The sequence below is a fragment of the Ovis canadensis genome, chromosome 1 (assembly GCF_042477335.2).
Source record: "Ovis canadensis isolate MfBH-ARS-UI-01 breed Bighorn chromosome 1, ARS-UI_OviCan_v2, whole genome shotgun sequence".
NCBI lineage: Eukaryota > Metazoa > Chordata > Mammalia > Artiodactyla > Bovidae > Ovis > Ovis canadensis.
The window spans coordinates 120,773,990-120,792,897 of record NC_091245.1 but is presented as its reverse complement, the minus strand read 5'-3'; the positions used below and the strand labels follow the sequence as shown (position 1 = coordinate 120,792,897).

Genomic DNA, 18,908 nt, shown 5'->3' with positions numbered 1-18,908 from the left:
GACTGACCACACCATTGTGGTTATCCAGGTCATTAAGATCTTTTTGGTATAATTTTGTGTATTCTTGCCACCTCTTCTTTCTTTTTGCTTTTCTTGCCACCTCTTCTTAAACTCTTCGGCTTTTGTTAGGTTATTACTTTTGTCCAACCTTTATCGTGCCTATCCTTGCATGAATGTTGTCTTGATAGTTCCAATTTTCTTGAAGAGATGTCTAGTCTTTCCCACTCTGTTGTTTTCCTCTATTTCTAGGCATTGTTCATTTAAGAAGGCCTTCTTATCTCTCCTTGCTATTCTCTGGAATTCTGCATTCAGTTGATATATCTTTCCCTTTCTTCCTTGCCTTTTGCTTCTCTTCTTTCCTCAGCTATTTGTAAAGGCTCCTCAGACAATCACTTTGCCTTCTTGCATTTATTTTTCTTTGGCATAGTCTTTGTCACTGTCTCCTGTACAGTGTTATGAATCTCCATTCATAGTTCTTCAGACACTCAGTCTACTGATCTAATCCCTTGAATCTATTTGTCACCTCCGCTGTATAATCAAAAGGGATTTGCTTTAGGTCATACTTGAATGGTTTGGGCTTCCCTTGTGGCTCAACTGGTAAAGAATCCGCCTGCAATGCAGGAGACCTGAGTTTGATCCCAGAGTTGGGAAGATCCTCTGGAGAAGGGAACAGCTACCCACCCCAGTATTCTGGCCTGGAGAATTCCATGGACTGTATAGTCCACAGGGTCACAAAGAACCTCTATTTGAGCTTCCCTGGTGGCTCAGATGGTAAAAACAGTCTGCTTGCAATGCTGGAGACCGAGGTTCAATCCCTGGGTTGGGAAGATCCTCTGGAGAAGGAAACAGCAACCCACTCCAGGACTTTTGCCGGGGAAAATTCCATGGATGGAGGAACTTTGTAGGCTACAGTCCATGGGGTCACAAAGAGTTGGATACAACTGAGCGACTTCTCTTTCAATTTCGCTTTGAATGGTTTAGGAGGAGAAGGGGATGACAGAGGATGAGACGGTAGGATGGCATCACCAACTCAATGGACTTGAGTTTGAGCAAGCTCCGAGAGTTGGTGATGGACAGGGAAGCCTGGAGTGCTGCAGTTCATGGGGTCGCGAAGAGATGGACACGACTGAGCAACTGAACTGAACTGAACGGTTTAGTGGTTTTCCCTACTTTCTTCAATTTAAGCCTGAATTTTGCAATAAGGAGCTTATGATCTGAGCCACAGTCAGCTCCAGGTCTTGTTTTTGCTGACTATACAGAGCGTCTCCATCTTCTGCCTCACAGAATATAATCAATCTGATTTCATTATTGACCATCTGGTGATGTCCATGTGCAGAGTTGTCTCTTGTGTTGCCAGAAAATGGTATTTTCTATGATTCATGTGTTCTCTTGACAAAACTCTGTTAGCCTTTGACCCGCTTCATTTTGTACTCCAAGGCCAAACTTGCCAGTTACTCCAGGTATCTCTTGAATTCCTACTTTGGCATTCCAATCTCTATAATGAAAAGGACATCTTTTTTTGGTGTTAATTCTAGAAGGTATTATAGGTCTTCATAGAACTGCTCAACTTCAGCTTCTTCGGCATCAGTGGTCAGGGCATAGACTTGGATTCCTGTGATTTGTGGTTTGCCTCAGAAATGAACTGAGACCTTTCTGTCATTTTTGAGATTGCACCCAAGTAATGCATTTTTGACTCTTGTTGACCCTGAGGGCTACTCCATATCTTCTAAGGGAATCTTGCTCACAGCAATAGATATAATGGGCATCTGAATTAAATTTCCCCTCTCCTGTCCATTTTAGTTCACTGATTCCTAAGATGTCAATATTCACTCTTGCCATCTGCTGCTTAACCATGTCCAATTTAGCTTGATTCATGGACCTAACATTTCAGATTCGTATGCATTCTTGTTCTTCACAGCACTAGACTTTACTTTCATCACCAGACCATTGTTTCTGCTTTGACCCAGCCGCTTCCTTCTTTCTGTAGCCATTAATAATGGCCCTCCGCTCTTCCCCAGTAGCATACTGGACATCTATGGACCTGAGGGGCTTGTCTTCTAGTGTCATATCTTCCTGCCTTTTCATGCTATTCATGGGATACTTGCGGCAAGAATAGTGGAGTGGCTCACCATTCCTTCTTCCAGTGGACCACATTTTCAGACTCTTCACCATTACCCCTCCATCTCGGGTGGCCCTACATGGCATGGCTCATAGCTTCATTGAGTTATGCAAGTCCCTTGCCATGATAAGTCTGTGATCCATTAAAGCGGATAAGGGTCAAGTATCCAGAATATATAAAGAACTCTTACATGCCAACTTTTAAAAATGTACAAAGGACTTGGTCAGATATTTCTCCAAAAAAGATATGCAAAAGACCAGAAATCACATGAAGAGTTGCTCAATATAATTAGCCATCAGAGAAATGCAGATTAAAACTTCAGTGAGATAATATTTCATATCCATTAGGATGACAATAATCCAAACTATGGAAAATAACAAGTGTTAGAAAGGATGCAGAGAAGTTGAAACTCACCTACATTGTGGGAATGTAAAATGGTGAAGCTGTTATAAAATGGTGACACCGTCTGGGATACCTCAAAAAGTTAAACATGGAATTTCCATGAATGTGTACATGTGCTCAGTGTATCCAACTCTTTGTGACCCCATGGACTTTAGCGCACCATGCTCCTCTGTCCATGGAATTTTCCAGACAAGAATACTGGAGTGGGTTTGCCATTTTGTACCCCTGGGGATACTCCTGACCCAGGGATTGAACCCACGTCTCTTGCATCTCCTGCATTGGCAGGCAGATTGTTTATCACTGGGCCACCTTCATATGACCCAGAAATTCCACCCCTAGGTATACACCCAAAAGAACTAAAAACAGATGCTCAAATCCTTGTACAAGAATAGCAGCATTATTCACAATAGTTTAAAGATGGAATCAACTCAAATGTTCATTAACAGATGAATGGATAAATGAATTGTAGTCAGATACACACATACACAGGCTTCCCCTGTGGCTCAGCTGGTCAAGAATCCACCTGCAACGTGGGAAACCTGGGTTTGATCCCTGGGTTGGGAAGATCCCCTGGAGAAGGGAAAGGCTACCCGCTCCAGTATTCTGGCCCAGAGAACTCCATGGACCATTAGTTAGTCCATGGGGTTGCAAAGAGTCGGACATGACTGAGAGACTTTCACTTCTTCACACATACAGACACACAGAGGAATATTATTCAGCCCTAAAAAAGAATGAAGCACTGATGCATACTACCATATGGACGGACCCTGGAAACACTTCTGCTAAGTGAATTAAGCAGTCACCAAAGGTCCTAGCTCATTGCATTTATATACAATATTCAGAATATGGAAATTCACTGAAACAGAAAACAGATTGACAGTTGCCAGGGAGAAGAGGGAATGGGGAGCCAAAGTTTAACAAGTACAGGATTCTATTTTGGGGCAATTAAATCGTCTAAGAATTGGATAGATCCAGTGCTTGACAACATGGTGAATTTACTAAATGCCACTGAATTGTTCGGTTTAAATGGTTAATTTTATGTGATTAATTTCACCTCAATTAAGAAAAAAATCATTCCATAGGCAATGGTAAATAACAAAAGGGGTTTAAAGCAGGCAAATACCCCAATTCCTTGTACTTATATAGATTACTGCTTTTTTGTAGGAAATAGATTGTTGGCAATGGAGGCTGGCAAGAGTAGAGAGAGATATTTAGTGGCAACTACAACCATCCAAATGATGGTTGGCACCACCTTGACTCTTGTGCAAAGAATGGGATAAAGAGACAACTTGAGAGGAAGAACCAACATGACAAAGTGATAGACGAAGGAGCAGTCAGAGATGACTGCGGTTTTCAGGGTGACACGCTAACAGTGCACCATCTTACTGACTCACCAAACAGGAGCAAAGACAGATTGGGTGGTGAGTTTGTTTTTTAGACTTAAAGTTGAGAGGTCTGTGAGACACCCAAGTGCAGTTACTAATTAGGAAGCTGGAAATACAGGATTGAGAGTTTTTGCCCTCCTAACGAAGCTGTAGGAGAGGATGAGATTGCATAGGGCAAAAGTCTAGAATGAGAAGGACAGAAAGCTCACAACAGAGCCTGAAGGAACTTCAAATGTAAGGTTAAATAGAAAAGGAGGAGTGGGCAAGAAGAGACCAAGATGTGTCAAAAAAACTGTGAAAAGCCAAGGAGAGCAAAAACAAGGGGTCAAATGGAGACACTGCTTTGAGAAGAATGAAGTGGTCAGTTGTCTTGAATGCTTCTGAGAAGTGAAGTGTCCATTGGATTTAGCAGCATGGTAGTAATTGTCAGCCTTTCCATGGAAGGGTGGGGATAAAATCAGAATCATTAATTTGGGGACTGAGAATTTGATATCTTTACTCTCTTGACTTCCAGTTCACTGCAGGGTTGTTCTGGATTCTATTCTCCTGAATTATCTTGGTACGGAGTCCCGCCAATGCTGCCTAAAGAACCTATGTGATACAGTCCCTATGTAACACCGCTGCTGAAGATTTTGCCTGTGATAACAAAATGTGTACTTCCTTTATGCTACCTCAACGACTGATATTGCTTCTTGATACTGACTTTCCTCTTAGGTTCAAGTTTTCATGTCTGGAGAAAGCAGATTTAATGACTGTAGGATTGAGTTGCTAGGAAGATTTTCCACTCAGCATTCCTTATTTCTTCCTGGATGACTTTCCTTATGACCCTCCCTCTTCTTAAAAGATAGCAGACACTTCCTAGATTGGACATGGAAGCTATGGGCATTTTTGTCTGTGGTCCAAGCGTGCAATTGACCAGGAAATACGTTAGCCTTATTTTCCATGTGGCATATGGTGTGGTGGTGGTTTCATTGCTAAGTCATGTCCGACCCTTGCAACACCCCCATGGACTATAGCCTTCTAGGCTCCTCTGTCCATGGGATTCTCTAGGCAAGAATACTGGAGTGGGTTGCCATTTCCTTCTCCAGGGAATCTTCCTGATCCAGGGATCAAACCCAGGTCTCCTGCATTATTTTCCATTCCCAAGTGCTGGGAAGAGGCCACTATTCATTAAAAATCCCCATTAATGGAGAGATGATTTATAATGAGGTTTCTCCAGGGGGAAAAAACAAACAAGCCATGATTTATAGCATGTGCCAATTTCCATGGTGTACATACTTCCACCACATCCAATTTCAAGCTGCTGCAAGGTCACTGAATTCAGAGATAAGAGATGCACAGAATCAGCTCTAAGTGGTAGGTACAAACTGGCTCAAACACCAACATCCCTCTTTCTAACTTTAAATGTCTTCCTGGAAACTGGTCGTATTTTCTCCTAAAATTTACTTCCAGAATTTATCATCAGATTTGATTTAAGAAGCACTTATGTAGGAGCTCCTCAATAAGTATGTGTGGAATGAATGAAAGAATAAATGGAATCATCATTGCTTGCTTCACTGACCTCATTCTACAGTGAAGGAAAAGTAGTTGCTTTGAAAGATACCTTGAATTAGAAAGGGCACTGCACCTGAAGTCAGAAAATTTAGGTTCAAGACCTGGCTCTGTCTTGTAATATCTACCTCCCTTAAGACAAGTCCCTTAATGGCTCTGGGCCTCATTTGGATCATCTACAAATGAGGCTAAGAAGAATCTGCTACAGAGTTGTTGCAAGGATCAAATGCAATAGTACACAGTAAAAATTATATGGTGCTATTTTATTGGTACCACTGTACAGAAGAATTAGAAATTTATAAAACTTATGAATCAGTTTGTAAGGATATGCATCAGAAAGTAAAGTTTAATAAATGGATCTATAAATACAGGGTAGAGAGCATAGATATGGGTTTGAAAACAGATTCTACTAATTTGGTCTGTGACCTGAGAAATCACATCAATAAAATGGAGATAATAATACCTACTCCAAAAGGTTTTCGCAAGAATTAAAATTAGACAATATATCAGTCAAAATAGGCTCAGTTATGCTGTGGCTTCAAACAATAAAGGTTCGTTGTTATTTCCCAATCATAACACGTACTCACTGTGTTCACTGCAGATGACCGTGCGATAGCAGGGATCTGCCCTACAATGTCCAGGTGGATTGAGCAGCCACAATCTGGAATGTTATCAGCTGCCTAGGTAGAAGGAAAGAGAGTCTTACACAAGTATGAAAATGATACACATCATTTCCACTTTTAGCCCCTTGGCCAGAACTAGTCAGATAACCCCACTAACCCCAAACTGGTCAGAAACTGTAGTTCTCCCTGAGATGCTGCAGACAGACGGAGACAGTGAGTGGACAGCTCAATGTTTACCACAGAAGCATCCTTGGTGCCCCTGGGCCCACTTAAATGTTCCTCCCTGTCTTTTAGATGTGAAGGAAGAAGATGATTTCCATCAAAAAGCTTAAATTTATTGGCCTAGCATACATTGTGTGAGAGAGTTTCCTTTTGTAGTTTTATGAATTTGGAGGGAGGGGGAAAAAAACCTACCAGTTTAAGAAGGGGCCCTAGAATTTCTTTAGAAAAAAAAGTGTATTTTATTTAGCATAATGATTAGAAAGCCAATTTGGTTATGGGAAAATAGCCCCACAGCAGGGTGGCTGGACCTCAAACTAAATTACTGTTCATATTAAAGAGGAAAAAAAATTAAAGTTTCTTGAAGCAGCCTGGGAAACTTTCTAGAAAAGAGATTCAAATATTTAATTTAATATAATCTGCTGTGGTACATAGCAATGTAATTTCACCCCCAAATCGTCAACAAAAACCTGCTATACTTTGGGTTAAGTAGAGTTTGTAATGGGGTGGAGGATTAAGAGAAAGTGTTTTTTAGGTAAATTTAGGACAAAAGGAAGAAAAAGTTTCAAGCTACATCAAAAACTTAGCACAAAACTGTTGTGAGTAACACAATCCCCTGAGAATACTCAGTTATTCTGTGAGGAAATGCTGAGTTTCCCAGCCCAGTAAATGAATTATTTTAATTTAAATATTAAAGGGAAAAGTAGTTCCACTAAGTTGACAGAGATGCTGACATTAAAAAAATAGTATAGACCTCCATTACGGGTGACTTTCTTTGAGGATGCCACTGGCTAACATTTAAATAATCAAAATTGAAGTTGATTTCTTTAAGAGATGTCAACATCTTATTAAGACAGATCCAGCACATGAAGTATTGAAATGAGTTCCTGCAGTTCTATTATGTTGCAGGAAGTCAGGAATGTTTCTCTTGGGCTGAGGCTGGGCGCCAGCTCTGCATGCGTCCTTTGTCCCCAGGCATCCCTCTGCCTTCCTAGCAGTTATCCCACAGCTCACAGCCCCTCCTGGGCATTGCAGCCAGCCCCATGAAAGGGGGTTAATTTACCTCCACATGTCCTGTATTTGCCTTCTGTCAAACAAAATTACATTTCCTGAAATACAAGTGGAATTTTGAGTCATAAATAAGCTTAGGTGTGATGAACATGAGAAGACCAGATTGTTTTTAATATGAAAGGAAAATCGAAACGGAGTTGGTGTTGCTATGAGAGCTCTCTGAAACGAGGCCATTAAGGAAGTATGACTTATGCATGTCTCAGCTTGGATGGAATCTGACATTTGACCTGATGATGTCATCCACAACACCTGCCAGAAACTCAAGAAACTGAACTCTTAATTTTTTTTGTGACATTTCAGCTTTTAAAAATATTTACTCATGCTTACCCAATGAAGCCCTAAGAGGATTTACTGAGAGTTAGAGCAGGCTTTCTAGTGGGAGCTGCCCCCCCACCAGATGCGTGGCCAGAGGAGCCCTGGTGGGGGAAAGGCTGCCTTGTCCTCCCCATCAGACCTTGAGGACGTGGCCAAGGACTTTAGCCTCCTTCAGCACTTTTGTTTTTACCTTCAATAAAAAATAATTCTGACTTTTTATTTATTGTAAATAATCCTCAGGGAAAATTCCTTAAATTGCTGTCAGTGGCTAAAGAAAAGCTTTTTTCTACTCACCACACTTCTGACATCAAAAGTGTGTGTATGGGTTTCCCACATCAACCGCTTCAACTCTCTGGCACCAAATGAGTATGCTACAATTCAATTCGGTCTTTCGGTTCCGACACCAATTACTCAGAGCTTGCTCAGACCCCAAGGTTAGGGCTCAGTCCCATAAGACTACCCACCTCTTTAGGCGCCAAATGCAGTAGTGGATCCCCAGGTAGCCCACACTTCTGTCCAACTTGGCTACAAATGGGAGGTTCCCGTGACTCCCTCAAGTGTGGTACCTTGCTAGAGCAGCTCACAGAACTCAGGAGAACACTTACTTCTGTTTGCTCGTTCATTGTTAGTGCTTTAACAGAGGACAGAGATGAACACCCAGGTGAGCAGGTATGTAAGTCAAGGACTAGGTCTGGAGCACAGGAGCTTCTGTCCTTGTGGAATGTGGGAACCTCAAGCCAACTTCACTGTTTAGGGTTTTATGGAGACTTCATTCTATAGCCATGATTGGTTATACTTAGCTCAGTCTCCAGCCTCTTTCCCATCCCAGAGGTCAAGGAAGAAGAGTCAGGGATTAAATCAAATAGTATAACAAAAGATGCTCCTTTCACCTAGTAAGTTACAAAGGTTTTGGAAGCTCTATGCCAGAAACCAGGTGTGTCCATGCTAAAAGTCACTTCAGTTCAGTTCAGTCGCTCAGTCGTGTCTGACTCTGTAACTCCATGAATCGCAGCACGCCAGGCCTCCCTGTCCATCACCAACTCCCAGAGTTCACTCAGACTTACGTCCATCGAGTCAGTGATGCCATCCAGCCATCTCATCCTCTGTCGTCCCCTTCTCCTCCTGCCCACAATCCCTCCCAGCATCAGAGTATTTTCCAATGAGTCAACACTTCACATGAGGTGGCCAAAGTACTGGAGTTTTAACTTTAGCATCATTCCTTCCAAAGAAATTCCAGGGCTGATCTCCTTTAGAATGGACTGGTTGGATCTCCTTGCAGTCCAAGGGACTCTCAAGAGTCTTCTCCAACACCACAGTTCAAAAGCATTAATTCTTCGGCGCTCAGCCTTCTTCACAGTCTAACTCTCACATCCATACATAACTACTGGAAAAACCATAGCCTTGACTAGACGGACCTTAGCCGACAAAGTAATGTCTCTGCTTTTGAATATGCTATCTAGGTTGGTCATAACTTTTCTTCCAAGGAGGAAGCGTTTTTTAATTTCATGGCTGCAGTCACCATCTGCAGTGATTTGGGAGCCCCCCAAAATAAAGTCTGACATTGCTTCCACTGTTTCCCCATCTATTTCCCATGAAGTGATGGGACCAGATGCCATGATCTTCGTTTTCTGAATATTGAGCTTTAAGCTAACTTTTTCACTCTCCTCTTTCACTCTCATCAAGAGGCTTTTTAGTTCCTCTTCACTTTCTGCCATAAGGGTGGTGTCATCTGCATATCTGAGGTTATTGATATTTCTCCCGGCAATCTTGATTCCAGCTTGTGTTTCTTCCAGTCCAGCGTCTCTCATGATGTACTATGCATAGAAGTTAAATAAGCAGGGTGACAATATACAGCCTTGATGTACTCCTTTTCCTATTTGGAACCAGTCTGTTGTTCCATGTCCAGTTCTAACTGTTGCTTCCTGACCTGCATATAGATTTCTCAAGAGGCAGGTCAGGTGGTCTGGTATTCCCATCTCTCTCGGAATTTTTCACAGTTTATTGTGATCCACACAGTCAAAGGCTTTGGCTTAGTCAATAAAGCAGAAATAAATGTTTTTCTGGAACTCTCTTGCTGTTTCCATGATCCAGCGGATGTGGCAATTTGATCTCTGGTTCCTCTGCCTTTTCTAAAACCAGCTTGAACATCAGGAAGTTCACGGTTCACGTATTGCTGAAGCCTAGCTTGGAGAATTTTGAGCATTACTTTACTAGCATTTGTCCAACTCTGTGGGACACTATGGACTTTAGCCCACCAGGCTCTTCTGTCCATGGGATTCTCCAGGCAAGAGTATTGGAGTGGGCTGCCATTTCCTCCTGCAGGGGATCTTCCTGACCCAGGGTTGGAACCCGTGTCTCTTACATCTCCTCCATTGGCAGGTGGGTTCTTTACCACTAGCACCACCTGGGAATGGAATCAGGGCCAGAGACCAAATATATGTTTCTTATTACATCACCACGGCCAAGAAATCACAAAGGAAGCAGAGCAGAGAGGAAAGTAACTGCAGGCTTCCTCCTCAACTCTCGAGAAGGCAAGAGACATAGAAATGCCAAGGAGGGCATTCTCCCTGCTCACTCTTGACCTCTGGATGGAGAGAGGCAGTGCCTCTGCCTCCAGCCCGGGGCAGGACACCAAGGGCCTGAGGGAGAGCACAGCACTTCACCGGGTGCTGACCTGGTACTTGGGAATGACTTTCATAAAATCGGTGGTCTGTTAGTCCTCTCACTAAGCGCCACACCTTGGGCAAATTCCTTGACCCTGTGCCCTCAGTTTCCTCAGTCATAAGATGGGGCTGAGAAAAAGAGCTCATAATCCCTTAACCAAGAAGCTTGGGGCTAGATAACTTACAGAATTCAGTTTGTTCAGACCTGAGGAAGGAAATAAAGCGTATCTTCTATAAGACAGTGGTGCAGCAGTGTCTGGAGCAAGACCCTGGAAGAACCCTGGAAGCAAATACACTGTGAAAGCCTCTGGAGGACTGAGGGGTTTCCACCGGAGCCCGCACAGTCCTGGGCCTCTACGGCACATGACCTTAGTCGTCTGTGGCTGGGCACACGGTGTGTAACTTATATTGGCCATATTGATTACACTGAGGTGGTTCTATAACCAAGGAACTGTTATTTGGGGAGCTAGTTTCACAGGTGCACAGAGTGCTCACAGCTTAGGCAACACCGTGGGAGAGGGCATCCTCTCATTCCTGCCACTGAGAAACCACCCCGAGTGAGCTTACAGCCACGCCTGCACTCCAGCCCCAGGCTCTCTGTTTGCAACAAAGTTACCACGTGTCTTTAACACTCAAAATAAAGTCTCTTGAGAGCACTCTGTTTGTAGAGGGCTCTGGTTTCACTTTGAAGTTATTTGTTTTTGAATAGGGCAATAGGAACAGAATCAGTTCTATAGTTTCAAGAGTGGCCCAGAATTTTTGGGGGTGTGAGGACACAAAGAAGAGAGGAATACGTTTTTCTGACAGAGGCATGGAAATGTACAGTGGTATGATCTTAAAACTGTCCTCCAAGTTAAATGCACTATAGAAGTAAACTCAGTTAAAAATATTTAAAAATTTCACATGATTTAGTCCTATATTTACTAATTCATTTAACAGTCAGCTCTTGAGCACCTACTGTGGACCAGGCACTGTTCTGTGCTCTAGGGATTCAAGGTGGAACAAAACAGACAAGGTCCTTGCTGTGGTCTGAATGGTTACGTCCTCCCCGAATTCACATGTTGGAATCCTAACACCCAATGTGATGATGTTAGAAGGTGAGGAGGGCTTGAGAGGTGATTAGCTCATGAGAGTGGAGGCTTCATGACTAGGATTAGTGCTCTTATAAAAGAGATTGCACAGAGCTCCCTTGCCCCTTCCACCATGTGAGGACACAGAGGTCTTTGATCTAGAAGAGGTCTCTTTTCCGATCATGCTGGTACCCTGATCTTGGACTTTCAGCCTCCAGAACTGTCAGCAATAAATTTCTATAGTTTTTAAGCCACCCAGTCTGGTATTTTATATTAACAACCAAGTGGACCAAGATAGTTCTTCTCTCTTAGAGTTTCCATTCTGCCAGAGAGAACGAACTCATGTAATTATTCATTGTTGTGAGTAAGTGGTAGGAAGGCAATAAAGCAGACCGATGGTGCTGGAAGTGACTGGAAATGACTATCCTAGGTGGGGTGGTGAGGGAGAGTCTCTGTGAAGGTATCTTTACCATTTGAGAAGAGTAAGAAGAAGCTGGCTCACAAACTGCTCACTTAGAAGTAAGTTCTTGGAGGAAGGAAGAGCAAGTATAAAGCCTTCAAGCCGGAAAAGGCTTGAGATGTTTGGGGACCAACAAGGAGGCATGTAGCTGGAGCAGGGTGAATGAGGGGAGGAGCTGTGGTTTGAGAGGAAGGCAAGGAATAGCTTGGGTAGGACCTGCAGGCTGTGCAAAGCAATGTGGAGATTAAGCGCAGTGAGTGGCCAGGGAGGGTGTGAGGAGAGAAATAACCTGCTCTAATTTACAACAGACTGGTTCCAAATTGGGAAAGCAGATGTCAAGGCTGTATGTTGTCACCCTGCTTATTTAACTTATATGCAGAGTATATCATGAGAAACACTGGGCTGGAGGAAGCACAAGCTGGAATCAAGATTGCTGGGAGAAATATCAATAACCTGAGATACGCAGATGACACCACCCTTATGGCAGAAAGTGAAGAGGAACTAAACAGCCTCTTGATGAAAGTGAAAGAGGAGAGTGAAAAACTTGGCTTCAAGCTCAACATTCACAAAACTAAGATCATGGCATCTGGTCCCATCACTTCACGGCAAATAGGTGGGGAAACAGTGGCTGACTTTATTTTTTGGGGCTCCAAAATCACTGCAGATGGTGATCGTAGCCATGAAATTAAAAGATGCTTCCTCCTTGGAAGGAAAGTTATGATCAACCTAAACAGCATATTGCCGGGGTCCAGCCCCGGTGGATCCAGGGTGATTCTAAGGTTGGGGGACGGAGTCAGCGTCTTTGGAAAAATACATATTTAATCACAGATATAGAGAGATTAGAAATGGATAGTGTAGTAGGAAGATTAGTGGAGAAAAGGAGGCTGAATAACTTGGATTACATGGAATAGCATCCATGCTCCAGATGGGAATTCAGCCAGAAAAACGGGAGCAAGAAAGAAGAGACATGGAGGAATCAGTCTTTCTGGAAACTGATCCGATTTCTTTATTTTTGGGTTTGCTTATATACCTTTTGTTACACATAGGGATGAATACAGAGTCACGTGGGGGTCAGCAGTCCTGACCTTTGTCAAAATCAGGTGCTTCACATAAATGTATGAAAAAAAGGTCTTAGGGATATTACATCATCTTCTGGCCATGAGTGAGACCTGCTGACATTTTATAATCCTTTCTTTCTGATAACCAAAAAACTTATTTCTTCCAAGGGTGTTTTTTCTTAAACCAGGCACCAGCCTCCAAATAAAGTTACATTCCTATAGGGTGAGGGTGTAGTGAGTTACAATCAAGAAAGGAATTTATTTAACCCAAGGTTAACATGATTAGTCTTAAAGGTTAATACTTATTTCTCCTATATGCTTAAAGGTTAATACTTATTTCTTCCTATATGCTAGTTATATTCATTATAAGGGTAGGGAACATGGAGATTTAGCAGCAAACATCAACCCAACAAATGAAAATCCTCTCATCAATGCTCCCCTTAAGATCTATTTAGTCTTAAGATATGATAAAGTTACATTTTTACATAGCAAGGACACAGTGATTTATAACAAAGTACAGTGATCTATTACAAAAGAGAAAATCCATTAACTCAAAAAGTCTAGTATTGCTAACATCAAACTACTATATTTCCTTTGCTATATTCCAAATACATTGATTAATATATTCTCAAGTGCCTAAGGATATGGAGGCCTGGCGGCAGTCATTGACTCAACAAGAAGAAAAAGTCCTATGCTAATTAAGACTCTCAAAATACTCCAAAACTCTCTGTGCTGTTTACGGTTAAGAGGTAGTAAACAATCATGTGCCTAGTGGCAGCAGTATGGATAATCCTGTCACACAAGCTAGTCTGTCAGCAGAGAGGTTTGACCTGAGACATCCTTGTCCCACCCAGAGCAGGGAATTAGCAGCAATTATTGACACAACAAATGAAGAACCCTTCACCAATATAATTCCTAACCAACACACTATACTAATAATTTCCAACTCCCCAAAAGATTTTGCCTTTAGTAAGTCTAAAACATCTCGTGCCTCTCAGGTTGGGAGGCTGTAAACAATCACATGTGGCCGGACGAACCTATACAGGTGGGCTAGATAACCTTCAGAGGAGTCCGTAAGCTGAAACACTCTTGTCACGCCCAAGAATTTTTATTGCCTTGGAGCTGCACGTTTACTCCTTCTCAGAGAGAAACGGTTATGGGGGAGAGCCCCCCGTAAAGTCAGAGGTGTAGGTGAGAGCATAAAACAGACTCTGGTTTTGGGGTTAGATGCTCGGGAACAGGGGGTTTCCTGAGGCTTGATCACGCCTTTGCGTATGCCAAGCCTCCTTCCTCATGACCTTTGCCATGGGCGGAATTCCTCACGCTGGCCCCCGGCAGCATATTAAAAAGCAGAGACATTACTTTGCCAACAAAGGTCCATCTAGTCAAGGCTATGGTTTTTCCAGTGGTCATATATGGATGTGAGAGCTGGACTGTGAAGAAAGCTAAGTGCTGAAGAGTTGATGCTTTTAAACTGTGGTGTTGGAGAAGACTCTTGAGAGTCCCTTGGACTGCAAGGAGATCCAACCAGCCCATTCTGAAGGACATCAGGCCTGGGTGTTCACTGGAAGGACTGATGTTGAAGCTGAAACTATAATACTTTGGCCACCTGATGCAAAGAGCTGACTCATTGGAAAAGACCCTGATGCTGGGAAAGATTGAGGGCAGGAGGAGAAGGGAATGACAGAAGATGAGACGGCTGGATGGCATCACCAACTCAATGGACATGAGTTTGGGTGAACTCCAGAGTTGGTGATGGACAGGGAGGCCTGGCGTGCTGTGGTTCATGGGGTTGCAGAGTCGGACACAACTGAGCGACTGAATTGAACTGAACTGAATTTATAACTACTTAAAGAGCGTGAGAATTTTTTATATAGTGTGCTCTGGTCTGTGATTTTTCTCACATCCTTAATGGAATGTATGAGGAAAAACTGTTTAAAAATTTATTAAGGAGAAAATAGGATAAATGGAGGAAGCAGCATCGACATATATACACTACCACGTATACCTGGTGAGGAGTTGCTGTATAACAAAGGGAGCCCAGCCTGGCCCCCTGTAATGACCTAGAAGGGTAGGATGGGGGGAGCTGAGGGAGGCTCGAGAGGGAGGTGCTATATGTATAATTATGTCTGAGTTGCATTGTTGTATGGCAGAAACCGACACATTGTAAAGCAATTTTCCTCCACTTAAAAATAAACTAAAACAAAAAAAAATCTATTTTCTATATTTTTGGCTGCACTGGGTCTTCGCTGCTCCACTTGGGCTTTCTCGCTAGCTGCAGCAGCTTCTCTAGGGTGCACTGGTTTCAGTAGTTGGGGAGTGTGGGCTTAGTTGTCCTGAGGCATGTGGAATCTTCCTGGACTAGAGATCAAACCTGTGTCTCCTGCAATGGCAGGCAGATTCTTATCCACAGTACCAACAGGGAAATCCAGGAAAAACTTTTACAGGACTTTTAATTCATTCCAGTTACTGAATCTATTATGCTAGTAGTCACCCAGGTTACTAACACTGCCTTCAGTCACAATTTAACTTCTAAAATCAAATCATCCCCCACATTATGAAACCTGTGATTGTTGGAAATAAGGCACTTGATCTAGTAAACGTGGATTTTGTACTGTGCAAAAATATCCTCACATTATACGAATAAGTATTTATCAAATATTGGTTTAAGTAACTGTGTATGGAGCAAAATTTAAATACGATAAGCCCTATATGCAAGCCACATAATATTATATATGTCACAGCTTAACTTGCATTTCCCATATTGCTTTTAGGAAAAACTACTAACAAACAGCCAGGTCACTTCTATCACTCCACACCTCCCTGCATCAACTCCTGCACTTTTTTTTTTGTTGTTGTTGTTGAATGGCATGGAGAATCTCAGTTCTTCTACCCAGGATTGAACCTGCATTCCCTGGAATGGAAGTGCAGAGTCTTAATCACTGGACCACAAGGAAGTCCCAACTCCTACACTTTTTTGATAAGTGAAGATTTTGATTCTAAGCCTAAGCCTGTCAGTGACTGATTATGGAGGCAACAAGAGGAACATAAGAATGGCTGTTCTGAATTCAGTGTAGTGCTTGCCCACTTTAAGACTTCTGACCAAAGCCTACTCACTCACCACAAGTGAGCAGGCCAATGATTTTCCTTTGTTCCTAATGAAACTTTTACCTACATAGGTAGCTTATGTTTGCCTAGGAGACAAAACAGGTCGTGTTAACAGTAAACTCCAATTCTATGGCCCTCATCTCCACTCATGACAGTGGGACCTTTATTTCTCTCCAAGCATCTCCCATCACCAAGATGCCTCTTGCAGGCTCACAAACAAATGAAAGCAAACTCCACTGCCTGCCGAGGCCACCTTTGCCGGCCCTGCTTCGTGAGGGCCCTTCTGCTGTTAGCACCATTAGTTGAGCCATGTGAAAATGCCCACCATTGTGTCAGCTGCTCCGCTGTTGCCAAATGTTGTTGCCACCATATGTACTTTCAGTTTATGTGGCTGAGTTTCTCTTTTAGTCACGTTTCCCTTTTCCATTGTGTTCCGTTTCTAGACTAAGGCATGAGACCAGAGGAGAGTACAGAGCTGGCCTGGAGGATAAATATAACTTGTAGATGTTTTTCTAAATCCATAACTGAACACTAAGGTTATATAACTTCACCAACCCCAAACACCCGTCTTTCCCACCTCTTGGTATGCCCCTCTTTGTGTGATGCGATGACATGCCAAGATTATAAAAAAGGGTATAAAAAAAGCTTCTCATTTCTATCTTGCTGGTCTTCTCTTTTTCTCCCTCATTTAGCTGTTTCAAGTGAAACCAGCTGCCCTGGTGTGAGCTGCCTGTGGAGGGGCCCATGTGGCAAGGACAGAGGGAGGCCTTCAGCCAGTTGCTGTTGCTGCTGCTAAGTCACGTCAGTCGTGTCCAACTCTGTGCGACCCCATAGATAGCAGCCCACCAGGCTCTCCCGTCTTGCCTGGGATTCTCCAGGCAAGAACACTGGAGTGGGTTGCCATTTCCTTCTCCAATGCATGAAAGTGAAAAGTGAAAGTGAAGTCACTCAGTCGTGTCCAACTCATAGTGACCCCATGGACTGCAGCCCACCAGGCTTCTCCATCCATGGGGTTTTCCAGGCAAGAGTACTGGAGTGGGGTGCCATTGCCTTCTCCACTTCAGCCAGGAGCCAGCAAGAAACTGAGGGCTGCTATCCAACAACAAAGGACTGAATCCTACCAAAAACTGTGTGAGTGAGCTTAGAAGGGGATCTGTTCCCAGTAGATCCCCGAGATGACTACAGCCTGTGGAATAATCCATTTCCCCTACACAGCTGAGCATGCCTGTCTCCCCTGATGGGTTCTTCATGCTCCCTTCAACAACAGCTGTCTTCCCAACACATCATGTCTCTGTGCCCATGTACCTTCTCGGTCCTCTGTAAAACCCTCCGCTTCCTTCTCTCTCCCGCCTTCTCATTGTCTGCAAGCTCCCATTTATCCTTCAAGTTTCAACTCAAGAACTGCCTCTGATATAAAGCCTTCCCTTGATGTAGGCCCGAGTTCCTTCTTCCAGTTTCCTTTGCCCCTTGCATTGTTCTCTACATAGCACTAATGACACTGAATTATATTTTTTTGTGTATTTGCTTATCTGTTAATTAACTAGGCAGAAATTTTCCTAAAAGGTAAGGACAATGTCTATTAATATTTGGTATCTTAGCACTTATTACAGTGCCCCCAGGGCTTAACTGACTCACTCAATGCATACTTATGTAATGCATAAATCTAATACACAAATGCATAAAGAGAGGAAATTTCTTCTGACTCACAGATAACTTTCTTTTCCTATTTAATATTACTAAGTCATTGAAATACTAGGAAGATTACTCTTCTAAAGCTTAGTTGATATGCTTTTGATTAAAAATACTTAATTTAAAAGATGTTTGTTGATATGTCTTTTTATTTACCAAGCACTATCTAGGCAGGTGGAAAACATGTCCTATAGATTGAGAGGCATCAATAATTATTTCCAAAATATCTGGGAAACCATTGTTAGTCAAATAAAAGTGTGCATGAAAGAGTAAAATGTAAAACTTAAGGTAGTCAACAAAAGGTTTGTATTACTGCTTTTTAAAGTCTAGGAATATTTGATTAAAGTGAGGGTGGATGATAAGTGTGGTAGAAAGGACATCTTACTAATGAAAAATCACATGCATGGGCATTTTCCTGCTGAAAGTAGGGGTGGGCAATGAAATTTCTCAGTAGCCGCTTGAGGAATTTCCATTTAGTAAAATTATTGTTTTTTTTCAGAAGGCATTAAAAAAAACACCCAAAACAGAAGCCACAGTGGAAAGCATTAAATCTCAAAAAAGAAATTAAATGAAGCAAACTACAGATTTGCAGAAGAGAAAGTAGAAACAGAAAGAATGGAACAAAAGTAACAATCACTAAGATGACAATTAGAAATGACTGAGCATTTGTGATGTCTCAAGTACTATGCTGGATATTTTCAATGTATTATCTCATTTAATCTCCACAAAAACCCAGTGAGGTAGGAGCTATTATTCCCCCCTTTTAATGAGGAGGAACTCATCCTATCAAGGTTATGCATAGGTGGCTCACTCCAAAGCTAGCTCTTTTCACCACTTCACTAAGCAACCTAACATTTGAAACATGCATACTGCAAAGAAGAAAATTCCTAAGCAGTTGCAGATAGCCTGAGAACCCTCTACAGTTGGTATAACTGTGCTGACACAATTCATTTTGTCAACAGCATGTAATGGGTGCCTGCTGGATGCCTGGCATTGTTCTCAGTGCTGGGATACTGCTCTTGAACTAGATGAAACTGGGGCTGATAGTGACCCAGACAAATAGACAAGGGTGACGCCATGTAAGAGATGTTACACCTTTCACCAGGATGGAACCCAGATGTAAGGAGATTACTACTTCCCATTGGACCTATGGGAGGTGGGGATCAGTTCAGGCT

General features: G+C 42.6%; 1 long non-coding RNA gene across 1 annotated transcript in view; it reads right to left on the bottom strand.

The window, feature by feature from the left end:
• Nucleotides 1–6,137, bottom strand: part of LOC138417673 (uncharacterized) — a 48,409-nt gene extending 42,272 nt beyond the window's left edge. The window contains exon 1 of the long non-coding RNA XR_011248251.1: nt 6,045–6,137. This is a non-coding gene — a long non-coding RNA (uncharacterized lncRNA). The remainder of the gene's footprint in view (nt 1–6,044) is intronic.
• Nucleotides 6,138–18,908: the final 12,771 nt, after the last annotated feature.